This window comes from Lipotes vexillifer, unplaced genomic scaffold (genome assembly GCF_000442215.2).
Source record: "Lipotes vexillifer unplaced genomic scaffold, Lipotes_vexillifer_v1.1 scaffold1017, whole genome shotgun sequence".
In the NCBI taxonomy this organism is placed as follows: domain Eukaryota; kingdom Metazoa; phylum Chordata; class Mammalia; order Artiodactyla; family Lipotidae; genus Lipotes; species Lipotes vexillifer.
Window position 1 is genome coordinate 2,366,921 of NW_006772141.1, and position 26,633 is coordinate 2,393,553.

The window sequence follows — 26,633 nt, forward strand, 5'->3', positions numbered from 1 at the left end:
TATCAGAACTTACATTTATTTGTGACTCTTCGGGCTGTTATCTATGTGCTTGCATGAGGAGTTAGTGTCAGTTTAAGGCCCCTGCAGGCTGCTTGGCCAAACAAAATGGGTGCCAAGACAGCAATACTATAAAGTAGCTTAGCTAAACTCTCAACAGGAACAAAAAGAAAAAAGAATGAAGAAAGCATGCAGGACCTATTGGACACCATCAAATGAACTAATTTAATGCACATTAGGGGAGACCCAGAAGGAGAAGAAAGAGAGAAAGAGGCAGAAATCTTACTTAAAGAAATAATAGCTGAAAACTTCTCAACTCTTCAGAGAGATATATACATTCAGATACCTGAAGGTCAGAAAAACCCAAGAAAGATCAACCCAAAGAAAATTACCCTAGGCACAGTATAATCAAAAGTTGTCAAAAGGCAAAAGGGATACCTCAAAAACAAGCACGTAAACATAGTAGGTGTTTTGTATTACCAGATGTTGATATCTATCTGTGATGTCTGGAAGTGCTGCAGCCATTTTGTGACCATGAGGGAATATCTTGAGAACAAAAGCTACCACACAGAGATGACAGAGAAGAAAGATGGAAGAACCTGAGGCCCTGATGTTGTTACTAAACCTCTGAATTAACTAATGTGGATTCCACCTTATTTCTGATTCCACTCTAATTCCTGGTTACATGAAATAATTAATGTCCTTTATTGTTTAAGCTCCTTCAAATGCAGTCATCTATTAGATGGAGCTGAAACCATCTGAGTAACAACACCCAGCAAGAATGAAAGATCAGATTTGCAGCATGTTTTATCATAGGAATTTCATCCATTTCTCTACCCAACTAGCCAGCAGCCAGCAAATCATTAATGAACACCTACCATGCACGTATAGCTTGCTGTCTCAAGGTCTACAATGTCATATAAAGTAAAACAAACCAACCAACCAGTTTATTTTTTTCTCAAGTCTTTTCTTCTCTTTTTTTTTTTTTTTTTGAGGTACGTGGGCCTCTCACTGTTGTGAGCACAGGCTCCCGTTGCGGAGCACAGGCTCCGGACACACAGGCTCAGCGGCCATGGCTCACGGGCCCAGCCGCTCCACGGCATGTGGGATCTTCCCGGACAGGGGCACGAACCCGTGTCCCCTGCATTGGCAGGCGGACTCTCAACCACTGCGCCACCAGGGAAGCCCTCAAGTCATTTTAAATCTAAGATATATATCACAGCCATGATGATCACGATAATGATGATGATCATGATGATATTTGTGCAGATTAGGACTTTTAGTTGCAGATAATAGAGCCCACTCTATCTAGTTTAAATAGAAGTGGAATTTATAAAGGTTATTAGGAGCTCACAGGATCTCCAAGAAAGCCAAAGACTGGGGCCTGGAGGCCGGAGGCCCACGAACAGTATCTAAATAGCCACCCAGTACCGCTCCCAGCTCATCCAGATCTCATGGCCTCTGGGTTCAGACCCTGCAGATGCTGAGCACAGGGCACAGCTTCTGAGTCCTTAGGCTCTGTTGGCTCTGAGATCTGGATGCTCTCTCTGGCCTTGTTCTCTGCCATCCTTACCAGGAAAGGATTCCATGTGGGGTCTGCTTCCTATGCTTGCTTCCAAGTTAAAGCCTTGCATGGGTGGCGCAGTGGTTCAGCGTCCGCCTGCCATTGCAGGGGACACGGGTTCGTGCCCCGGTCCGGGAAGATCCCACATGCCCAGGAGCGGCTGGGGCCTAAACATAAAATTCATAAAGTTGAAATGATGAAGGAAATAAACCCGGAAATAGATTGGGTGACATTTAAAAATACCTGAAGGGTAAGGAAAAAAAAAAAAAAAAAAAAAAGCCTGGCACGGATGTCTCTGATGGTCTGAGTCTAGGCAACATTCTTAGCTTCAAGAAAGGCTAGGAAACTGACTTCTGGCTTCTCTCTGGGGAAGAAAGACTCAAACTGTAGCAATTTCCTCCAATACAGATAAGGCATTGAGTGATACGACAAAAGGCCATTATACCATCTATTCAGAACTTTGATTTAGCTGGAAAACACCTTTCGGTCAAACTAACAGTTTGGGGGCTTATGTGCCAACTTTAGGGGTAGTAAAGTGATTGAGTTCCTTGACCAGAAATCTGAAAACCTGGGATCAAGGAACTTCCTGGACTATTAATGGTGATTTGGCAGGACTCCCTGAGACCCTCAAACCCTTCAAAAAACGAAACCTTTTCCCCCAATTTTTTTCCAGAGACATGGGAGCTGGGTTTCAGTCTTGACTTGGCCACTAGCTGGAAGGATGTCAGTTGAGAAACGTCACAGAACCTTCCGGGACCTCGGTGTCCACACTATCTAAATGGTGGGTTGGACCAGCTGGTGTCTAGGGGTGCTTCCTGCTCAGTTCCTCATCCCTAAAAAGTGTTATATCCGACGACTCTCCAGAGCAGCTCTGGTTTCTGTAGCAATAATTCCCGTTCAGTGTTGTTCCCTTTTGCAGGAATCACCAAAAAGCAGCTTCCCCCCACCCATCGCCAAAATCTGACACTCGGGTATTAGTAAACTTGCACCCAATATTTCCCAAATTAAAAGTGACCAAGAAGTGTTTTGCAAACTGAGCACTCCCTTCTAATAATAAGCCCACACTTTCTAATAATACTATAACCTCTTTCCCAAAGACCTGCCAGCAAACTGTGACAGACAGCTACCCAGCTGGCTCATCCACCCTGGAAAATGGATGGCTTGGCCTTAAATGCCAACCTCTGCCAGGTGCTCTGGCCCCTGCCACCCCTCGTACAACATTCCACTCTACTAGCCCCAGTGAGTCCAGGGAATACTGTCCATACTGGTTCCCAGTGGAAAGGGGTTACTTCTTTCTCTTTCACCCCGGGAAACGCATGCTCTGTAAACATAGCACTCGGTGTTTCCAGAGAACCCTGACCTTTCACATATGTGTCACAAAGACTCATGCCTCCATTCCCACTTTCAGGACAAGCATGCAGTCTTCCAAGACCCCACCACATCCATCCAGTGGCTGGAGTTAGCACTGACATGCCTGTTTGACCATGAACAAGCTTCTGGCTCTCTTTCTGAGCCTCAGTTTACCCATCCTGCAAAATGAGGACCAAAACACCCACCACAAAGGATTAACAAGTGAATGTGTGAGAAGCTCCTAGCTGGTGCCAGGCAATTGGTAGGTGCTCAAGAGTGCATCTTGCCTTTCTTCTTTCAATGCCCTCTTGCTACTTGGATCCCCCTCTCTTTGCAGGGGGCTCCCAAGTGAGCCCGTATCCCTTGAATGTAGCCCTCCATTCAGCCCTGTCTCCTGGAGCCAGGAATCCTGCTCTGCCCTCACACCTGTCTTTTGTTCTAACCCCTGGACCCTCTCCCTGCCTGAAACCACAACAACACACTAAGAAGGATTTTCTGGTTAGCGAACTAAGAGGACAGTCCAAGCCAATTACTGAATTACAGTGGCATGAATGACATACACAATTAATTACAATAACTTTCACTGACAAAGCCTTGACTCCAGGGAGGTGGTGCCGTAGGCACCATAACAGGGCTCCGCAGCTTTATGGTTCCAAATAGTCACACTCTTTCCCCACCTCAGTTTACCCATCCTGCAAAATGAGGACCAAAACACCCACCACAAAGGATTAACAAGTGAATGTGTGAGAAGCTCCTAGCTGGTGCCAGGCAATTGGTAGGTGCTCAAGAGTGCATCTTGCCTTTCTTCTTTCAATGCCCTCTTGCTACTTGGATCCCCCTCTCTTTGCAGGGGGCTCCCAAGTGAGCCCGTATCCCTTGAATGTAGCCCTCCATTCAGCCCTGTCTCCTGGAGCCAGGAATCCTGCTCTGCCCTCACACCTGTCTTTTGTTCTAACCCCTGGACCCTCTCCCTGCCTGAAACCACAACAACACACTAAGAAGGATTTTCTGGTTAGCGAACTAAGAGGACAGTCCAAGCCAATTACTGAATTACAGTGGCATGAATGACATACACAATTAATTACAATAACTTTCACTGACAAAGCCTTGACTCCAGGGAGGTGGTGCCGTAGGCACCATAACAGGGCTCCGCAGCTTTATGGTTCCAAATAGTCACCCTCTTTCCCCAGTTGGGAGCTCCCTGGCACTGTGTTCCCTGTGTCCTTGTTACATCTGTGACTGGAGGCTGGGCTCACTCTGAGTGAGGGTCTGTGTATACCAGATGTATGAGTCAGCAGCCCCACTGCATGGTGGGCATCACACCCACTGTGAGAACCAGGAGATTGGTTGGCTGCGGGACTTTGGGAAATCACCCCTCCTCCTGGCTTCCCTTCCTTCACCTATAAAATGAGTGTTCAGTAAAATGACTAATGTCTGTTGAGCATGTGCCATGGGTCAGGTGCTCCACTGAGTTCTACATGCATTTATGCATTTAGTCATCGCTACAGCCCTATGAGAAGGTCTGTGACCATCTCCATGGACAGGAGAAGGAACCGAGGCACAGCCCCAGGTCACACACCTGCTAAGTGGCGGGGACAGGATTTGACCTTCAGAGCCCGTGCATTACCCACCCCATTGATTCTGCCCCTCTCCACCACAGGCGACCACACCAACTCTAAGAAGACAGAACATTCAGTGCATTGCAGCCAAAGGAAGCAAATATTTTTACATGGTATGGGTCTAGGGCTCCCACACTGAAATTATCACTTGAGAAGGAAAATGAAGAAAAATCATTGTGGCTTCCCACTTACCTACCCTGGGTCACACCACCACAGTTTGTCAGAAGGAATAAATCACAGGCTCTGGGGCCAGACGGACCTAGATGCCAACCCTACTCTATTGCTTTTTTGCCCCTGGGTGCAGGCACTCACCCTATCTGAAGCTCAGTCTCCCCATCTATAAAATGGGCCTGATCCTCTATCTTGATGACAACCCCAACGAGGATGAAACTAATCATGTGTGTCAAAGGCTGAGCAAGGAGCCCACCACACAGAGGCTGCCGGGTCGCTACAGCAATTGTTGAAATTCACTGCTGCTCTCAAATCATAAAACATGCTCAGACGGTAAAGAAATTAAATGGAGTTATTTGTAGTGAGGTGGATGGACCTAGAGTCTGTCAAACAAAGTGAAGTAAGTCAGAAAGAGAAAGACGAATACCATATGCTAACACATATCTGAAGAACCTAGGGGCAGGACAGGAATAAAATCGCAGATGGAGAGAATGGACTTGAGGACACGGGGAGGGGGAAGGGTAAGCTGAGATAAAGTGAGAGAGTGGCATGGACATATATACCCTACCAAACGTAAAATAGATAGCTAGTGGGAAGCAGCCGCATAGCACAGGGAGATCAGCTCAGTGCTTTGTGACCAGCTAGAAGGGTGGGTTAGGGAGGGTGGGAGACGCAAGAGGGAGGGGATGTGAGGATATATGTATACGTATAGCTGATTCACCTTGTTATACAGCAGAAACTAACACACCGTTGTAAAGCAAATATACTCCAATAAAGATGTTTTTAAAAAGTGATGGATCTTCTTACACTTTCAAGGGTGAGTTTTGCCCTCACTCTGAGTCTCCCTTTTGTTTGGCCCCTCTTCCCTACTAACTCCTACTTCTCTCTCCCTTGCAGAAAGAAAGCTGGTCCTTTAAAACTAGAAGGGGGAAAAAAAAACGTTTTCAGCATCCTTTGGCTGCTTTTCCCACCAGCTGCTGTTGCCATGGTAACCCACAGGTATCTGCCTGCTGCTTTCAGCTGTACCTCCTCCCCTCCGTGCTGGGTGTGTGACTGGTCTTTCCCCTGCCCTAGGAGGTCCCAGAAAGCCACGTTTAGGAATCCCTTGTTCGTTCTTAAATTTCCCAGCCAGCCCTTCATATCCTTCCTGCTTTCTCTGTCTCTAACAATTAAGAGGTAGAAAGGACAATTCCTTCCCAACAACCGTCCCCAGAGGGGGTGATAGCATTCATTCATTGACTCTATCAGTGTCTATGGCTGGCCTGCTGTGTGTGGACACTGAGGCAAACAGAAATTTGCAAGTGTCAGAGTAGGTGAAGAGGGTCCCTCATTTTGCAGATGGGGAAACTGAGTCCCAGAAATGGGAGGAGACTGGCCGGGTTCTGCAGACAGCAGCAGAGGCTGTTTTAGAAGCTGGTGTTCAGAACCCAGGTGGGTACTTGCTTTTGTTTTCGTGAGCCTTTGCCAGCAACCAGCCACACACTGTCCCAAGCCTTCCGTCTTTAAATGCAATGGAACCTTGGGTCCACAGGTAATGAGCAGAGCTGGACAGACTCCCCGAGATTTTGCCCTGCTCCAGCTGCAGCTGGCAGGCTCAGAACCCAGACCTCCACAGGAACGTCCTTTTGGCCCAACTAAGCCAGGCCTTCCCCTGCTGCAGCCCCGTGTGCTGCAGGAGATGTCCAGGTGTGCGTGGAACCTCTTCTGCTCCCCCCAGCTTGTCTGGCTCCTTCCCATGGGCACAGCTGGAACTATTGTGGCTGCCAAGACAGCTCTGCCCATCTTACCTGCCAGCCTCATCTGTGCACGCTGGCTGATGTCACCTGAGCCAGTAGCTAGTCCCCCTGGCATTTTTTTTTTTTTTTTTTTGCTTATTAAAACTCACAGGCCGTCCTCCTCTCCTGCACCATTCAAAGGTTTTCTCTGCAGCACAGACTCAACCTGCCCAGGAAAGGGAGGGAAGGAGGGAGGGCATCCACACAATGTAAATATTAACTTGGAATGAAACACCAGCTCTGTATCCCCATAAGGTGGCTAGTTGGAGAGGCAGGTAGATACTAAAAGGCTCTGATCGCCTAGTAAAGAATCCTTAAAAATGAGCGCCCGTTGATAATTGCTCACCCTTCAAGGAGAGAAATACTAAATGAAGACCCATTATGTGTCAGGCACTGGGTGCATCAAATCAATCGTCATCGTCACCATGAGCACCACTTTCTGAGCGCTTCCTATGTGCCGGGTACTTGACCGAGCTTCCTAATTCTCGTTTTTATTTACATGCTTTCTCCCTTCTCTGCCCTCTTTTCCCTTCTCTCTTTGTCCTGCTTCTCAGGGACAACCACTTTCAATTGCTTTTGCTAATTCTTTTCATATTCCCCTCCATATCTATGGGCAATACATTTCTATTGCTTGACTTGGGAGCATTATCTCTTCACTTTCCACAATGGAATTCAGTCCTCTTTACCACTCCCCACACCCAGCACGTACACATTTCCTGCCTTCATTCTCCCAACTTGGTGATTTTGCCATTTTATTTAGATCAGCAGCCAGTTTTGCATTATTAGAACAAGGTGAATGCAAAACCAAGCTGAGCCATGCAGTGTGTATGCGTTTGCCTTGGTGTGGTGGCCATGAAAACACACCACTCAGCTCTCTTGCTTCAGGGGGCATAACTGACTAATGACCTCAGCTGCTCCCCCTCTGACTCCGTCTCCACGGTCACTCCAAGGCCTCAGTCCTGCAGCTCAATGACTGAGCACAGGCCCATTCCCACGAGACGCAAAACTCCTCCAATGGGCATCTTTGGCTGGAGAGCTCCCCACGGTTCTGACCACTTCTTTCTGGAAACTGCACCACAGTTCAGATCCTTCCTACCTGACTTTCCTCCCTTCCCCCTTCACACAGGTCCACACCACATGCATTCTGAGGGCTCTCCTGCCTTCGCTGCCCCCCCTCCTCTGCAGTTCACAGATATTCCCCCATCAATCTTTTTTTTTTTTTTTTTTTTTTTTTTTAGTGGCCATGGCTCACGCGCCCAGCCGCTCCGCGGCATGTGGGATCTTCCCGAAACGGGGCACGAAACCGCGGCTCCTGCATCGGCAGGCGGACTCTCAAGCACTGCGCCACCAGGGAAGCCCCCCATCAATCTTTGAACAACGAATTCCATCTTGGTGTCCTTCTCATCCAACTTAAACTGTCATTCATTTTTTTTCTCCCCCATACTCTCTGCTTAGTTTTTTTAATGTGCTTATCTCTAATTTAAACCTGGACTCTCCTGGTATGTAAGTGTCCTTCCAGTGTGTCCAAACACACCAGCTGATCTATCAGTTTTGTCATGAAGTAAGCCTCTCCTGGAACCTTCAGACTTGCCCCGATCTGGACTGACTTCCCTCCATCTGCCACGCAGCTGACCTCTAGGGATCTTCCTGTACCACCTTCCGGGGGATGCCCCTCACACCTGTCTTCTGTTGTACCCCATCTCCTGGTTTACGTGCCTCGCTCTCCCATGACTCACCCCCTCATTTTGATGTAGCACATCCTCCAATAGCTTCCCAAGGAGAAGTGCAAGGGATGTAAATTCTAAAACTGTCTGTGAACTTTAATGATAGTCTGGCTGGACTTGTAGGTGAAAATAATCTTCCTTCAGAATTTGGAAGGCTGTGCTCCACTGTCATCTCACGTACAGTGTTGGTGTTAAGTTGCCAGCCATTCTGATTCTCAGTCCTTCCTGTGAAAATTGTTTTCCCCTCTGGAAGCATGTGGGATTCCACCTTGCCCACAGCATTCTGAAATTCCATGGCTATGTGCCTTAGTGTGGGTGGGTCTACTTTCTTCTGTTGTCCTGGACCTTGATGAATCCCTTCATGTTACAGAACTCTGGTTCTGCTGTTCGTCACTCAAGAATCCAATACTGAGAGACAAGTATTGGGTAAAAGGAAAGATAGCTTTATTGAGGAAGCCAGCAATCCTGCAATGGAGGAAGATGATTGACTTTTTCAACTTTTAGTGGAAACGTACTCAGCCTCCTTTCAGAAAAGGTCATATATACAACTTCCTTTTTTATATGAAAAAGTTATTTTCAGTAATGATCATGTAAGGATAAGTATTAATCATTTTAAATTTTTAATTTCTTCTTTAGTTTTAAAGCAAACTATTAATGGTTAGATCAGAAGAATAAATTTCAAATATATTATGCAAGTTCAGTAAAACATTTCAAGTAATAACTGAAATCTGCACTTACCAATCAAATGTACAGCATTCAATTCACACTCCAATTTATTGATTTAAATTGTAAGCATTAATAAAATTCCACATGGTCACATAGAATGACAAGGATGAAATAACTTAAGTTCTGTTTTGTTTTGTTTTGTTTACAATTGTGTTTTTATTGTTGATTTTGAGTTTCCTTTATAAATGATGGACTATTCAGACAGGAGACCCACTTCACACCCTAAGAATCTGGGACAAATCTGAAATGTTAGCAGCTTGCTCTCAAACAATACACATTGCTGAATCCACTTGTGCTGAGGGTTCTTTTAATTAACTTCTATGTAGAAAAAAATATTAAAAGATGAGCAAAAAAATGTGCTGTTTTGAAGCTTACATCTATCACATTGCTGTGCAGCCATCACCACCACCCATTTCTAAAAATTGTACCTTCCCAGAAAGTAACCTTGTACCCATTAAAACAATTACCCATCCTCTCCTGACATTCATCATTCTACTTTGTCTCTATGAAGTTGACTACTCTCAGTACCTCATATAAGCAGAATCTTACAGTATTTGTCCTTTTGTGACTGGCTTGTTTCACTTAGCATGTCTTCCAGGTTCGTCCGTGTTGTTGCACTTGTCAGAATTCCCTTCCTTTTTAAGGCTGAATAATATTCCATTCTATAGATGTACTACATTTTGTTTATCCATTCATCCATCCACGGACACTTGGGTTGCTTCCATTTTCTGCCTATTGTGAATAATGCTGCTGTAAATGTGGTTGTACAAATATCTCTTTGAGTCCCTGCTTTTACTTCTTTTGGATAAACACCAAGAAGTGAAATTGCTGGATCATAAGGTAATCCTGTTTCATTGTTTGAGGAATCACCATACCATTTTCCACAGCAGCTGAACCATTTTACATTCCCACCAACAATGCACAAGGGTTCCAATTTCTCTACATCCTCCCCAATGTTATTTTCTGTTTTTTTTTTTTAAATACCAGGCATCTTAATGTGTGTGAAACAGCAAACTTACTTATAATCAATTTTATAATTTTTTTGACGCTCTGTACCCAGAAGGTACGCCCTTGTTGCCTGTACCCAAGACTGACTTTTCTACCTCCTGCCCTTTGTACTTGGCTGACCTCCAGCAAGTAATGTTCTCCAGCAAATCCCCCTGTTTTCCAGCATGGCGCCCTCGACATCCCAAGTCCAGAGCCCCTCTTTTTACCGTCTCCAGAGAATAAGGCTCTCATCTTCTGCTGGAGTAGGAAAGCAGAAAGTCCAGTGACATAAAGTGGCAGAAAGAAGCTGGAAGTCGAATTGCTTCTTGAACTTTCAACCATTCCTCCTGTTTCTAGCCCCCAATCCCCCCCTGCTTCCAAAAGTACCATACACCACTTCTGCAATGTTCATCCATTGTTTCTCAGGTCCATTGCACTTAGGATTTAGTGCCTCTGATTTGCTAAATCACTTACATTTTGTCCCTTTGTTTCCCAGCTTCCAATTCCAGATCCCCAATTTGCTGCTGCCTCCTCTTTTTAGCCTTGATGGTCTAGGCCTTCTTAAAAATCCCTTTACTGTAATTTTGATGGGATTTCAGAAGACAGCAAAGCTAGATACATGTGTTCAATCTGTCTTCTTTAACTTCAAGCCTTTACTGGGCTTTAAAATGTATTACTTAATATAAATTTTTCTATTAAAGGTGAAATTAAAAATGAGGAAACTGAGGCCCAAGACCACACAGCAGGAAGTGGCGAGGCTAGGATTCAAAACCAAGTTAGGGCTCACTCCCCTCAGAGGTCAGACTGCCTCTCAGATTACACAGCTGGAGGTTGAGTCTGGGGCAAATAAGTGGTACAGGGAAGGTCAGGAAGATGCAGATGCCATGGAGGGTGACCCAAGACAGGCCAGCTAGGATCAAAATGGCCAGACTAGGGCTCATAGCCAGCAAGGTCCAGGGTCCAGGAGTTCAAGGAGATAAGCACTGAAGATCGTGTGACACCGTGTCCTCATTCTCTTAGAGCCGAGGCTGTTGGCTTCTGCTAGCCAATCCAGTAACCATGGCCTGGGGCCATGATGACTTGGATGGTCAAGGAAGAAATCCACAACTTGATTCCCTGCATTCAGTACAGAGAGTCCTATGAGCCATCCTACCCCAAGCAGTCAGGGGTCCCTGCACATCCACAGCTTCCTTCAACTCTGCCCTCAACACAGCACCACTGAACATACCAAGATTAACTGCCTCCTCAGCATCAGTTCCTCTAGCTTGCTCCCCCACCCCCACTCACAGACCCCATTTGGCCTATGTTTCCAGGGTCTTTCCGGCTCCACTGGGACCGTCTCCTGCTTGCACACACATACATCTACCACTGCTCTATACACAATTGCCTTTTTGTATTTGCTTGTTTCTGATTTCCAGTTTCCTTTATTTGCTCAACAAACTTACTGGACACCTCTTACGTGCTGAGTCTTAGGTGGATGGCAGGGATGCAGAGGTGAATAAGAGAGCCCCTGCCCACAGGAGCTCACAGCCCCAGGGAGACAGACAGGTAAACAGGCAGTCTTTCTGCAGTGTGGTCTGAGCTGGGATGGAGGTGAAGGGGGCTATGGAAGTTCACGGAGGGCCCCGAGTGCCGCAGAGGGAGTCATTGAAAGCTCCTCAAGGAGCGCTTCCAATGTAAACTGAAGCATGAAGCTGGAGTAAGAGTTTGATTCTTACACCTTCTCTGTGGCAAGGACTGAGGCATAAATTTTGATTCATTTATTCATCCAACCACCCAAACTAATGTTTAATAGCTTCCACCAAGTGCCAGACCTCACGCGAGTACTGGTGAGTACCCAGCACATCGCACCAGCCTGGGGATCTCCCCTTGAGCTCTCGGCTCTCTGGAACTCCCCCACCAAGAAGCCATCTGCTTTCTGAGGCCAGCCTCAGACCCCGATAGGGCAGTTCTACCACCTGGCACCATCTCCCTCTGCCTCCAAATATTAGTGGATTTCCCAGACTCGTCTGATTTTCCAAGGGGCCCTTGTATAACCAAAGTACCACAGTCTGACCTCCGAAAAATTACTGGAAAGTCTCTCCCTCCTCCTCCAAGCATGGGAGTTCATGCAAGATCATACAGAAGACTCTCTGAGGAAGTGGCTAGATTGTGTGGAATTCATTGTTGATGACAGCCAAGCCCAGAACACATAATCCTGGAGGAAGCATCGGAGCTGATTTGAATCTCTCTTCACAAAGAGGGGATCCAGAATTTACAGTGTGACCTTGAACAAAACTCCAGTTTGCTCCTGGACTGAGCATCCACTCTGCATAATTAATTGAGAACATTGTCCTTAGGACTGACCTGCTGGAAGTGATTATTTATCTTAATATTTGCTCCAGGTTCTGGGGATGTGCAAAGTGATTAAAGAAGGGGTTTTGGAAACAGTGACTTGTAGGTTCTCTATCCCTAATTGTTTGCTAACTGATTCACCATAATTACATGTAACGTCTCCATGCTCCCTCAGGTAACACTTGCATAATATGGAAGCAAAACTGAAATTCCTAAAGTACAAATTCTGTGGGAGTTGAAGGCAAGCTGAGAAATTCCAGAAGCCATCACATATGTGAGCTGCCAACCCAAGGCTCCCATCTCTTATATTACCCTGATTTGTACACTAACACGAGAAAAAGCGGCCCACATGGAATTTTTGAGCTGGGTCATTTCACTGTAGGATATCCATGTGTGGTTAAGAGGCAGACATGTGACAGTGGGTGAGGCAATGAGTTAGCTCAGTTCCAACAGGAAATCTGGGTTCTAAACATGGTATTGCCACATTGTCCCTGAGTGTAGGAAAGGAATCTGGGACACAGAGAGTCTGACTGTGTCATCATGGATCTCACTGAGCCAAGTGCCCTGACCCATCCCGTCTCTCGGATGCTGGACCCCAGGTTACTTGCAAGAAGAGGAAAACAAAGTCCTGGTGCTGCTGTCGTCTTCTAATAGGCAACGGGAGCCACAGCCTGGCACTCGCCATTCAGCTTCCACAGCTCGCCCCTCCAAGCAACTGCTGAGCTTGGAATAGGTCGGTTGATTGGTGTGGGGAGTAATAGAGAGCCACTGAGACACATGTTGGGACTCTCAAATTCCCAGAAACCCCCATTCTGATTTGTCTTCTTTATGAGTCAGCACCACGGAGAGCGACAGCTCTGGTTCCGGAAAACAAAAGACCCGGATCTGTAATGACCTGAAAGGTCATGAAGTCTAGTCCCTTACACATGAGGACTCTGTGGCCCAAGAAGCAGAGGGGATTTTCCAGCATCAAGCTAAATCCAATTGCCGAGGGCAAGCAGTATTCAGGTGTTCCTCTGCCTGGATTCTGGGTTCCCTGAAGGCAGGGGCTGCCCCTAATTCATCTGTATCTCCAGAATCCAGCACAGGCCAGTCACAGAAGAGGTGCTCAATGGACACAGTTTTAACTTCTCTGTCGATCTAAATCCTCCCAGGAGCATCACCATAGGCCAGGCCAAGGGAAGCCTCCCTGGGGCTATGGCCCAGCCATGGTTGAGAAGGTGTCTGTGCTTAGAGTTGGCATTACTATTTCACGTGACAAACCTTCTGTGTGTTATTGTGGCTTCTTCCCAACTATGTAACTTCTCAGCAAAAAGACGATAGATTATAAATTCATATCCTCTGAATCTTTAATAATGCCTGACACAGATATTTGTAGGGCATCCACATGAAATGCTGCAGAGAGAGAGACAGAGGGACAGCTGGAAGGACAGAGACTTAGAGAGACAAAGATACTAAACAGAAAATAAGCAGAACACTGTGCATCACTGAGTCACTACAATTATTCAATGGCCCACGAAGCAAAAGAGGACCCCTTTGAGCAGGTAGGGCTCACAGGTCAGAATTAAGACTGTTCTTTATTTAGTCTGATCAAGAGCAGAAAGTAAACATCATGATTCACTGTTGGTTTAAAATCAACTCCCCCCAAACCCATACGCAAGACAAGTATTGATTCTATTAATCTTCCCTCCAGTGTACGCTCTGGGCAACACCATCGCGTCCACACATTAGTCACTGGTTGTCACTTGCCTGCAGTGGAGGAACGTGCTACTAAGTAAAGCCTCACAGCAGAAAGATTTACATCAGGTTTGCAGAAGCACGCATGTGAGTCACAGCCCTTGCGCCTGGGCCTCTCCTGCAGATAAGCTATTTGGTTGACACGTGCCAGAGTTGACCAGCCGAAGGATGACAAAACCAGGAGACATGAGCCTTATTCCACCTTTAGGAGACTCCCACCTGGATGATCAAATAAGGGTCTTCAGGCTCCCACAAGGAAGTGTGGTTTTGTAAAAACACTGTTCTGATTGTATTTGGTTACTATTGGAGTCCACATGGCTCTGCTTGGCCCACCAAGTCAAGCCCAGGCTGCTTAACCAGAATAGCAAGGCACCAAGGTCTGAGTCATCCTGCCGCTTTAGACTTGCCTTCTACCCATCTGAAGCCATACCCTTGCTCTGTACTCAATGGACTTCTCAGGCATACGCAGCATGGCCATTCAAACCTCTGTATCTTTACCCCTGCTCTTCCCTCCTAGGAATGTCTTTCTACTCTTCCCTGGCCCCCTTCAACTCCCTCGTCAGCTGGGGACTCTCAGGCATCTTTCAGGACCCCAGTCTGAGTCACACATCACTCCTCATCCCAGAGGTGAGCCTCATGTGTCCCCCCACCATAAGTTCCTATATTAGATGAATTTACTTACTGCCTCCATTAAGTTGCGAATCCTGAGGACAGAGGGTCTGTGTACTGGCTGATTGCCGAATAGCTCCACCATCCCCTGTGCCCCCGATTTTACAACAGAATGAAATTTGAGAAAGTGATTCCATGTCCAGGGATGGGCACCTATTAGTCCAAGCTCTTGTGGTAACTTCATCCTCGTTAGTGACGATTGGTCGTAAACCCAGGGCTAACCTCATCAGTGCATGGCATGGCATTGCCCTGGAGAAGGTTGTTGGTTCAGAGGCAAGAACAAGAGCTTGTCCAATGAGAAGGAAGACAGGATCTTTACCTGTAGAGTTGGCAGGAAATCTCTCTCTCTCTCTCCCCTTCCCCTTCCCTCTCCCCCTCTTTCTTCATCTCTGTCTCCATCCCTACCTCTCCCTCTCTCCTCAACTCAGATTGGCCATGAATGAGGAAAAGCATTGGCCCAATGGCTCCTTGACCATGAGGAAAACCAGCCTCAGTGTGTATGCAGCTTCATGGATGCCAGAAGACAGAGATGGGAGAAACCACATCCTCCATGACACCGTGAAAGCTCTTGATCTTCCAAACATGGGTTTCTAATTCTGCCAGCAATGCATTTCCTTACTATGTGAACCAGTCTGGGTTGGGTTGTCCATCACTCATAGTTGACACCCCTGAGTGATCCAGTGTAGTCACCTTTGTATCCTAGTGCCCAGCACCCTGCAGGAAGCATGGTAACTGCTCAAAAACAAAAGTGTCAGCATCACATGGCCAGGTTCTGTTGCTGCTTAAGGAAAGGAATGAATGAGAAAGAGGAGATAAATCAGCTGAGTGCTGTGAGTCCATCAACCACCAGGCTGGGATGGATCAAGGGCAGATAATAACAACCCCCTCACACAGATTCAACAGTGGAGCTAGTACTCACCATGGGTCTCCCTGGTTCCAAGTGCCTGGCTTATTTCTACCTTTGGTCCCACCTGGGGGCCCAGAGCACATGGAGGGCATTATTGGGACACACTGTGTATTCCATACTCGAGGTTCTTTATCAGGAAATTTTTTAAACGTATATTTTAGTACTTGCCCAAAGAATATTATTTTGTATTCTTTGTGCATCAGAGTTACAAAAAAAAAACCAACTCCATTATCTTAACAAAACAACCAGTCTTATTTCTCCAGAGCCTCTGTTGTTTATTATCAACTGTCAACATTGTTTTAATGCCTTTATGTCTTTGTAATCAATATCTCTTCCTGCTTCTTAAGTTTTTTCACTTACCTCTTTCATTCACAGGGAGGTGAATGAAATCACTGTGATTTGTCATATAAATATGATAATCATCATATTTATCATATTTAATGTCTTGTAATAGCTTGACTTTGCAGCCTCTGCTGTTGGGTATGTGGACTGCCCCTGGTTTGTCACTGGAACAGTCCAGTATTGATAGAACAGCTACTCGAGATGTTAATCTGCCAGTACTTTTTTTTTTTTTTGTGACTGCCAGAGGATAGAATGAAAAATAGGGATCCTGCGTTCCTGCCACCCATTGGTTTCAATCAGGTTGCATTTGTTTGCAAGGACTGAAACTCACTCAAGTCAGCAGAAGTAAAGAGAGGGGAATTTTAGTGTAGGGATAGAGGAGGACTCTTGGGAACCAAGCCTCAAGGGAACAGCTAGGAACCTTCTTTACATTTTTTTCTGTTCTCACTATGTCCCTTTTTCTCTCTCTCTTTGTCTCCTGTCTTTCTCTACCTGTCTGTCTCTCCTTATCTGTCCCTCTGTCTCTATCTGTGTCTGTCTGTCTTTGTGTCTCTCTCTGCCTCTCTCTCTCCTCTCTTCTCCCTGTATCTCTCTATCAATCTGTCTCTCTGTCTCTATCTCTATCTATCTGTCCCTCTCTCTGTCTCCTCTCTTCTCTCTCTGCCTGTCTCTTTTTGTCTCTGTCTCTATCTCTATCTATCTGTCCCTTTCTGTCTGTCTCCTCTCTCTGCCTATCTCTCTCTTTGTCAATCTGTCTCTCTGTCTCTCTCTCTCTGTCTCTTGAGCATCTCCATTACCACGAGGCCCCCAATCCACACTGCCTTTCCGATCCAGTCCCATCATCAATTGACCCTGGGCTGAAATTCCTGGGGGATTGTGCTCATCTGTGGCAGACATGTAGTGAGGGGAGTCATGTGTTATGAACCAACCCACCAACTTCTGTCTCTTCAACCAGTACTAAAGGCGGGACAGTTTACTTCAAAGCCTGGACCCTTGGATTTGAACCTGGCTCTGCCATCCACTGCTCTCTGACCTTGGGTAAATTGTGCTTTGGTAATGAGCTCCCTGTCACTAGACATAATCAAGCTGAAAAACATCCACTGACTGTGCTTATCGAGCGTTTACTATATGCCAAGCATAGTATAAGCACTTGACATGAGTTAACTCAGTGAATATTCACCACCTCCTAAGATGAGGAAACAGCCACAAGAGCTTAAGTAACCAGCTCTGGACCAGACAACCAGTGTCCAGTACTCAAAGAAGTCCAAATTTAAATGAAGTAACACTTCCACTCCTCAGACTGGCAAAACAAGAACATTGGGTGATATAAGTGTGGGCCTGGAGATGTTCATCCTCGTGAGTTTCTATTCAGTGACCCAGCAAGTCCACCTTCATGTTCAAATCCCAGAGGAACTGTCCACAGAGACTCAAGGAGGCAAATTCAAAGATGTTCGTTGCACTGTTGCTTACAGTGGCAAAGGACTGAAAGTAGCCCAGGCTTCCATCACTGGAGGATGGAAATGAACATGCATTGTACACATTTACGTAGGAGTTGGCTCGATTTCTAAACCAGAACGTAGAGTGAAAAACGTGGATTGGGAATAGAGGATAAAGGAGGAAGAAAACTTGAAATGGAATGAAATAAAAATTTAAAAACTAGGAATCATCTGAAAACTCAACTGCCTAGGGCTTCTGAGGATCACCCTGGTCAGGTGAAGAGAACTGCTGTGGATGCCAGATCGTCCTCTCTGAAGTGGAAGATAAGGAGACATGCAAGGCCTGCCATCCTTCCATCCTTCCCTGAAAGAGGCTTCTCCAAATCTCTTTGCTATGCGTGGATGCTGCATCACATTCGTTCTGGACTTTTACCCATGTTTGGAATATTTACCAAACACTTAAAAATCTTCTAGGTATTTAGGAAAGGATGGAAGCAGCTCATTTTTCACACTTTATTTTCTCTGTTAGGTCTGGCGGGAATAAAAGCCTCAGGGGAAAATGAGATGGGTTGAAAAAAAACTTTGGGTAGCTCTGTGCTTCTCACACCCAAGGGACCCCTAACACTATGAGAAACACTGTTTGCAGGATGCACTCTGCTCTCTTCCCGCAGGAGGCAAAGCCAGGCCCTGACCCCAGCTCCGCAGCATCTGTCAGCATCAGGACCTGGTCCAGCCCCCATGGCACAGTTGGTGGAAGTTGAGGCCCCAAGAGGAGATGGGGGCTGCAGTGGGTTGTATGGTAGTCCCCTCCCTCAAAAGCTATGTCTACTTGGAAGCTGTGAATGTGACCTTCTGAAGTCCATTCGTGATGACTGGTTAAGACGACCTCAGAAAGCAGAGAACAGGACGCCAGGGTAGATGGTCTCACTGAACCCAGTCCCTCCTTCTGTGAACACAGTTCTCATCACAGGGCCGTAAGGATCCTGCTGCCTGCAGCAGAATCCAACCCTCAGCCTGGCATGCAAGGCCCTGCTGACTCAGAGACCCTGCAGGCTAACACCCACCTCCCTGCAGCTTCTCCCGAGAGGATCACTGGCCACCCTCTGGCCCCAAAGACAGCTCCATTTCCACTGGTCTCCGGTACCCCATTAAAGGGTAAATGCCCCAGAAAGGGAGCATGGACCAAGGCTAATGCAAATGGAGAGCGTTACCAGATTTTATGAGCATTAGGACCTTGAAGCTAATTAATTACAGAGAGAAGAGAAGGCATCTGCTTAATTCCAGTTGGTTTTACCCATCCCCCCTCGTGAATCAAGCTGCCACAGACATCTTTGCCCACATGAGCTGCCATGCTAGTGGCTTCATCATAATGAAATAGATTCCCTGGAATGGGGTTGCAAGGTTATGGTTCATATGAATTTTTAATTTTAACATATGTTGGCAGATTGCTTTCCTGAAAGGTTGTAACAACTCACACATCCACCCACAGTGTATGAGAGAGTCTTTCTTCCTGAGTGCCCTCTGGCAACAACTATCACTCTACCAGGCTTTGGGGATAAAGTGCTGTATCATTGTAACTTTAATCTGCCTGTTCTTGACTGCCGGTGAATTTCCATACAATTTTGGGCCATTTGGAGTTGCTGTTGTAGACAACATTTCTTCATATAGGTGGCTCTTTTTTTCAACTGTGTTGTTTGTTCTTATCAAATTTTAAAGCACTGTGTATATATTGTATATATATTGACTGTCACCTGCCGCTACACAGTTTTTCAAATCTACCATTTGTATGTTTACTTTGTTCACGAGAGCTTTCTTACCATATATGTTTAAAAATTTTATGTACCCAAATACGTCTACCTTTTCTTTTATAGCATCCAGATTTCTGGTCTTTGTTCGGAAAGTTTCACCCACCCCTAGATGATACTTAGAGTTTATCTTGCAAATTTTTAACTTATGTTTTGAGACACAGTCTGTAACTGTGTCTCAAAAGATAAGTTAAAATGTTTTGTATGATCTAAAATGTTTTGTATGATCGAAAATAGCAATTCAATTTTGTTTCTTTCTAAATGGAAAACCAGTTGTGTCAACATCATTTGTTCAAAAAATCATTCTTTCCACCATACTGAGACACCGGTTTTATTATATATTAAGGTCTCATACTAAGTGGGACCTATTTTTTGCATGCTCATGCAAGATTCTGTTCCCCTGATCTATTGATGTAATCCTAACCCAATATCAGATTGATTTGGTTACAGTGGCTTTGTAGATATTCTGACGTCAGGTAAGGTGAGTCATTCATTCTATACCTTTGATGTATCTGGTGGGTCTTCTTTTCATGCCTACACCCACGTACTGTATGTGTGGAGACAACTATTAGGCATTTAGTTTTCCACAAAAATTTATATGTTATTTTATTCAATAACGTACCCCAGGGAGGGAAAAAGACTGTGACATTCTAATTGAAATTTTATTTCATTTACATATTTATTTTAGACAAACTGACATTTTTATGATAAAACATCCTTTTCTAACTCACGATATTCTTTCATTTGATCAGATCTTGATTTTATTATATATCCCTCAATGAGATTTTCTAATGTTCTTCATATAGATCCTGTCCTTTCTTATTATATTTATTTCAAAATATTCTAGAGGTTTTTTAATCACTATTGCAAATGAAATATTTCTTCTTATTTCCATCTCTAGATGCTGATTATTGGAAGAGACAAAGCCTACTGATTCTTGTGTTTTTGTCTTGTAACCATTTCATCCTTGCCATCTACTTTATTTTAAATAGTTATTACTGGTTAGATTTTATTTTTTTAACCCAATATGAAAGCCTTTGTCTTCGAGTGTGAAAATCCAACCATTCAAACTTAGTGTAATAGCTGATAGACTTTGTTCTATTCCTTACAGTTTATTTTATGCTCATTATTTGTTTCACCCTGTTTCATTTTTCCGTTTTCTTATTTTAAGTCACATGAATAAAAAGCTATTGTTCATTTCTCCCATTGTTAATTTGGAAGCTCTCTTATTCTTTTCACTTCCATCAGTGCCTACTTATCCTTTGCCTGCTCTCTTCACCACGTATATATTTGCTACAAATATTTGGAACTAAAATGTTAACTAGTCTCCTTCCCACTAAAGATGCACAGTGCCCCCACCAAGATGCTCTGTGTCATCCATAATTCCTCCTCACACAGTGAGTTGCGTGCTGTAAATGTTTTCAATTTCCTCTTCTATTTTTCTTTCCACTTCACATAAGACTGTGAGGGTGCTTTCACTCTTCCCCCTCACCCCACCGCTCCCAACTCCTAGGTTTTGCTGAGTTGGTTTTATATACTCTCAGTTGAGTAACATACATTTTTATGCTCTCAGCTGAGTAACATACATAACATACACACATACAGGCATAGCCTGTCCTTCCTATTTCAGGAGTCTTTATTCAACAAACGTATTACATACCTCAGATAGTTTAAACTTATTTATTTATATTTAACTACACACAATTGTATATATAATATAGTTTATTACACATCACTGCTCACCATCGCTTCCTTTCTCTTCATCTCCTCCACCCCGAGGTCTCTTTTTGAGTTCATTTATTATTTAATGAGCATCATTTTTCAGATGGATCATGTGGGTATACACTTCTGGTGAAGGATGTCTTTGGTGGAAGCTAGGATTTGTGTCTCCACCCTCTGCTCTTAACTGTCTGTAGATGGTACTCCACTGTATTCAGTCTTCTAGTTGATGCAGAGGAGAAGTCCAATGTCAGCTGGATTCTTTTTCCCTTGTAGGTAATTTGTATTTCTGCCACAAAGCTTGTAAGTGTTCTCTTTATCTTTAGAGTTGGAGGACTTTAGCAGGATATGCTTAAGACTGTGTCTTTTCTTATTAATCCGAACTGGAACTTGGCAAACCCTTTCAATCCACAGACTCAGGAGAATTTTTTTGACTCATAAAAGTTGTCTTCTGTTATTTGTTCATTGATTATCTTTTCTCCATCTACCCCTTTGGCATTTTTTGAAGTTCTTACTGTTCATGTGTTAAGTTCTCTGCATCTCTCCTCCTAGTCTTTTATCTTTTCTCTCATGATTTCCAAGTCTTTATAGTTTTGTTCTGAGAATACCGATATTTTGAACACTTGCTCCTCTGAGCCTCTAACCTGGGTCTCAGTCTTGATCAACATCTCCTATTTGTTTTTCAACCTCAAGATCACATTTTTCAGTCCCTGAGAGTCTTAGTCACATTATCACCTACATCTCATTATGTTACTTTTTGTTTTAAAATTCAAGTTGTTATCTGTCTCTGCCAACCCTCCATTTCACTAGGCATCTGCTCCATGTATCATGACTTACCTCCCTCTCTCTGGCTCTGGGTCCCCTAGATAGGTTATTTTTTGTCACTCTTTAGAACTTCTGTTTACTTTGATTATTAATGTGTCCTAAGCAGCAGAAGTTTTGCAGGTGAGAAGGTAGAGCTGGAAGTAGACCAATGAGCAGCCCCCTGCTAAGTAAGGCTCCTGGATAGAGGAGCCTCCCTCACCTCAAGCCTTCATATGCTGTCCCAGCATCAAGGGCAAGGGGCGTTAGTCCATTGTTCTATTAATTCTTCAGCACTTGATTGCCAAGGGGACCATACAAGTAGGTGAATGTTGGCCTTTTCTTCATCCTCCCAGAGTCCTCAGGTCTCAAAGGGCCAAGCTCTTCCCACTGGTCATCTTAAAATGTCCAGTTCTCACCCTGGAATTCCCACAAGGTGGTCTCTACATCCTTGCTCGATCCCACAAGGCATAACATTTGTAATTGACACAAAGCCCGGGGCCCCATTGGAATTCAGCTGTCTCTGGACTCCACAGGTGAGGCAACTAGAATAGAGAAGGGAGAGAAGGGCCCGGTCAGGTCGCATATTTCCTGATTCTACTTCTTTATCATTATTTGTGTTAAATATTAGGAGGGAAGATGGCACAAAGAAATTAGCAGAAGGGAGGAGCATTCGGCAATTCATCAAGATGTGAAGGAGGACTTCCCTGGTGGTGAAGTCGTTAAGAACCTGCCTGCCAATGCAGGGGACAGGGGTTCGAGCTCTGGTCCGGGAAGATCCTACACGCCGTGGAGCAACTAAGCCCGTGCACCTAGAGCCCGTGCTCTGCAACAAGAGAAGCCACTGAAATGAGAAGCCTGTGCACTGCAATGAAGAGTAGCCCCTGCGCGCCGCAACAAGAGAAAGCCCATGCACAGCAATGAAGACCCAACACAGCCAAGAATTTAAAAATTAATAAATAATTTTTAAAAAAAGAAATGAAGGAATTTGGGACTAATATTTATTGAGCACCTACTATGTGCCTACAGGCAGACATCAATGCTTTTGTACATTATCTCATTTCATCCTCCCATCAAACTTAGAATTAAATACATTCATCCCAAATTGTCTCAGTCAGCTCAAGCTGCTATAATGAAATACTACAGACTGAATGGTTTAAACACCAGACGTTTATTTCTCAAAGTTCTGGAGCCTGCGCAGTCTGAGATCAAGGAGCCAGCTGATTCAGTTCCTGGTGAGAACTGTTTTCCTGGCTTGCAGACAGTCATCTTCTTGTGTCCTCACATGACAGGAAGAAGCTCTGGTGTTTCTTCCTCTTCTTATAAAGGCACTAATCCCATCATGGGGGCCCCACTCTCATGACCTCATCTAAATCAAATTATCTCCCAAAGGCCCTACCTCCAAATATCACTATATTTAGGGTTAAGGTTTCATCACGTGAGTTGGGGGTGGGGGTGGGGGGAAGGGTGCACAAACATTCATTCCATAGCACCATTATAGTGAGAAAAGTTATGAATGAAAGATTCAAGTAGATTAAATATTTTGTTCAAAGTTCAGCAGCTAGAAGTTGCAGTGACAAAATTGAAGCCAAGGTCTCTGTTATTCCAAGGGTCATGATCTTTGCGCTACACCATGCTGAGCACAGACTTTCTTTTCAAAATTTTTCTTAAAAAAACAAACCAAAAAACCCCCCAAAATGCTCTGTCCAGAACTGCTGATTATTTTGTAAGGCTTTATAGCATTTGCTTCTCCCTGTGGTGATGCTACTTGGAATGAACTTGCTGTTCCTTAGCAGAGACAGAATTCATTTTCCTCCTCTGGAATCTGTCGGAACTAAGAATAGACCAGGGACGATCTGTGTATTTAATAACACTCTGAGCTGGGAGCACCAGCCTGGTGAAGCATCACCTTGGCTAACGGGGTGAGACTGGCAAGGGAGGCGGAGAGAGGCCTGTGGCCACTTTGCTGAGGCAGGGCGGGGGATCACCTGGGCTTGCCTCTCAGAGGTGCTGGTCAGGCACACACTCACGTATACACACATGTGCACACATACATGCATACATACACACATGCACGTGAATTCACACACATATGCACATATCCTCATGCACACATGCCTACACACATACGAACATATACACACACCATACACACACAACACACACACACTATGCAGTTTAATACCTTCTCCAACGTGAAGTATGCTAGACTCTTTTATGAAACAGATTGAATATGGAAGTAAAAAATCTAAGCACTTCCCAGTTAACGCTTAAAAAATTATCTTTTTAAAAAATTCCTGATTTCTATAAATTGCACAAGCAGTTTTATGCTAGCAGTAAAGGAAATGAGAAAGAAGGGGAAACATTTGGTCAGAAACCCTCTAGTCCAGCCACACTTTGTCTTAACTCCCCCATGTTTCTCTGCACATCTTGCTCAGATGGAGAGTCTTTTGGCAAAGCTCCAGTCCTTTCATGCTCAGTCTTTTCCTGCTTTGCAGATTACTTTCAGAGTTATTTTTGTTATCATCCAGAGTTTAATCCCACAGGGTGGGATTTCCTAATTTACTTTGTTGTATAAATACCCTCACTGCTGTATCTTTTTAGTTTGCAAATTTTTGCCACCATATATAACAGCACAGAGAATACTTTTGTGAAGTGGGGTCCTACTGTTTATGGAATACGTCTTAAGGATGAATGGATGGTCACTGGGTGGGTGATGGGAAAGGTTGGGTTAAAACTGTGTTTTATAAACTTCATCTTTGTGGGACCCTCAGGGAAATCGAGAGACGGTATGCTTGCTGAGTACAAGAAAATGAGAGGTCAAACGATGGGCTGAGCTGGGAGGGTCTAGGCGACCCCACCTCCACTTTAGTTGGAGCCTTGCTTTCTTCTTCTGTGTGGTGGATTCCTGCAGTCCATCTTGTTTCAGTAAAGAGTGGCACTGCTCAACACATGTTTGAACATTGGAGGTCAAAATTATTCCTAAGAATATTCCTATTCAGCTTTCATTTGTTCATTAATGCATATTCTCATGCATTTAATAATCCATGAGTGGGTATTTTCATTTATTTAATCATTCAGCACTTTTTGAAGATCCTTTATGTGCCAGGCTAGACATCAAAGGTAAAATATGATTAGCAAGCCCCTGCTATAGGGCCCACAATTTACTAGGAGAGAGAGAGAGACACTGGATACTGATTATGATGAGGAAAACTCAGGAGCCACCAGAGCATTAGCTTACTTAATTCTCCCAAATGCCTCTGGGGTAATACTTGTGATATCCCCACCTTATAGATAAGGAGATTGAGGCTTAGTGACAAGTCAGAGATCACACGGCTGATAAGTGCCATGTGGGACTCAAACTGAATCTCTCTGACCAGAGTGGGAGCTCTCTACCACCATGCAGCCCTGCATCTCTTAGAGAGATGACTGATCAAACCACGTGACAACTACTATACAGTATAAACCATGGGCTATAAGAGCTCCAAGAGAAAAGGGGAAAGTTGGGGAGGCCCAGAGAGGGTAAGTGACTCCAGCGAAGTTGCACAGCTAAGTTGGGAGAGAGCTGAGGTGGAACACCAGGCTCCTTGACTCCCAGTCCAGTGCTCCTGCCTCATCAAGCAAAGGACAGGCCCCCGGCTCTTTGTCCTTAGGTGGGGTGGGAGAGAAGCCATGGAGTTTCCTGGGAAGTGATGTGCTGTCCAGGGCAAGGACAGCAGAAGCGAAAACAAGGGGAAATTTCTCTGGCAAGGGACAATGGAAATGCAAGATTTTAAGCACAGCAAATCCTCTCAGGCTCTTTGAAAAACTGGGTCAGCTCCCAATGCCGCATGCCCTTTTTGCCTGGAGTTGTCTACCTGGAACAGCATTTCATGCACCACAGACATCATTACTGTCCCCCAGGGGACTGAACAGTCTGACAATGCTCCCCAAAGTTAATGACAAAAATTATGCAAAATCTCAGGGAAAATGTCCCTCACCTTGCACCGCCCTCCTTTCCTCTGGGGCTGAAGTTCTAAGACATGAAAACCAATCTACTTTAACACGCACCTCATCGCTTCTGCACAGGATGAAAGGGTGCACTTGAAAGGGATGACAGAAGGCAGTGCAGGCCTCCTGGGGCTCCACTTTATCACTACTACAGGTCGCAGAAAACGTTTCATTTGGGGAACAACAGTGCCCAGGACTCTGGGTCTGGATTACTGAGATCCAGCTGCCAACTCAAAGTGTGACCTTGGGCATGTCACTTCCCCCCAGTGGCCCTTAGTCTCTCCTCACTTGTCAAATGAAGGCATTAGACCAGGTGTATCAGTCAGTGTTCTCCAGAGAAACAGAACCAATAAGATACATGAATCTTTATATATGTATATATGTTTATAAATATATCCTTATATAGAGCAGAAGCAAGAAGAACTACAGTCCTGCAGCCCGTGGAACAAAAACCACATTCACAGAAATGTAGACAAGAAGAAAAGGCAGAGGGCTATGTACCAGATGAAGGAACAAGATAAAACCCCAGAAAACAACTACATGAAGTGGAGATAGGCAAACTTCCAGAAAAAGAATTCAGAATAATGATAGTGAAGATGATCCAAGACCTCGGAAAAAGAATGGAGGCAAAGATTGAGAAGATGAAAGAAATGTTTAACAAAGACTCAGAAGAATTAAAGAACAAGCAAACAGTGATGAACAATAAAATAACTGAAATGAAAGGAATTCCAAGAAGGAATCAATAGCAGAATAACTGAGGCAGAAGAAAGGATAAGTGACCTGGAAGACAGAATGGTGGAATTCACTGCTGCAGAACAGAATAAAGCAAAAGAATGAAAAGAAATGAAGACAGCCTAAGACACCTCTGGGACAACACTAAATGCAACAACATTTGCATTATAGGAGTCCCAGAAGGAGAAGAGAGAGAGAAAGGGCCCAAGAAAATATTTGACGAGATTATAGTCGAAAACTTCCCTAAC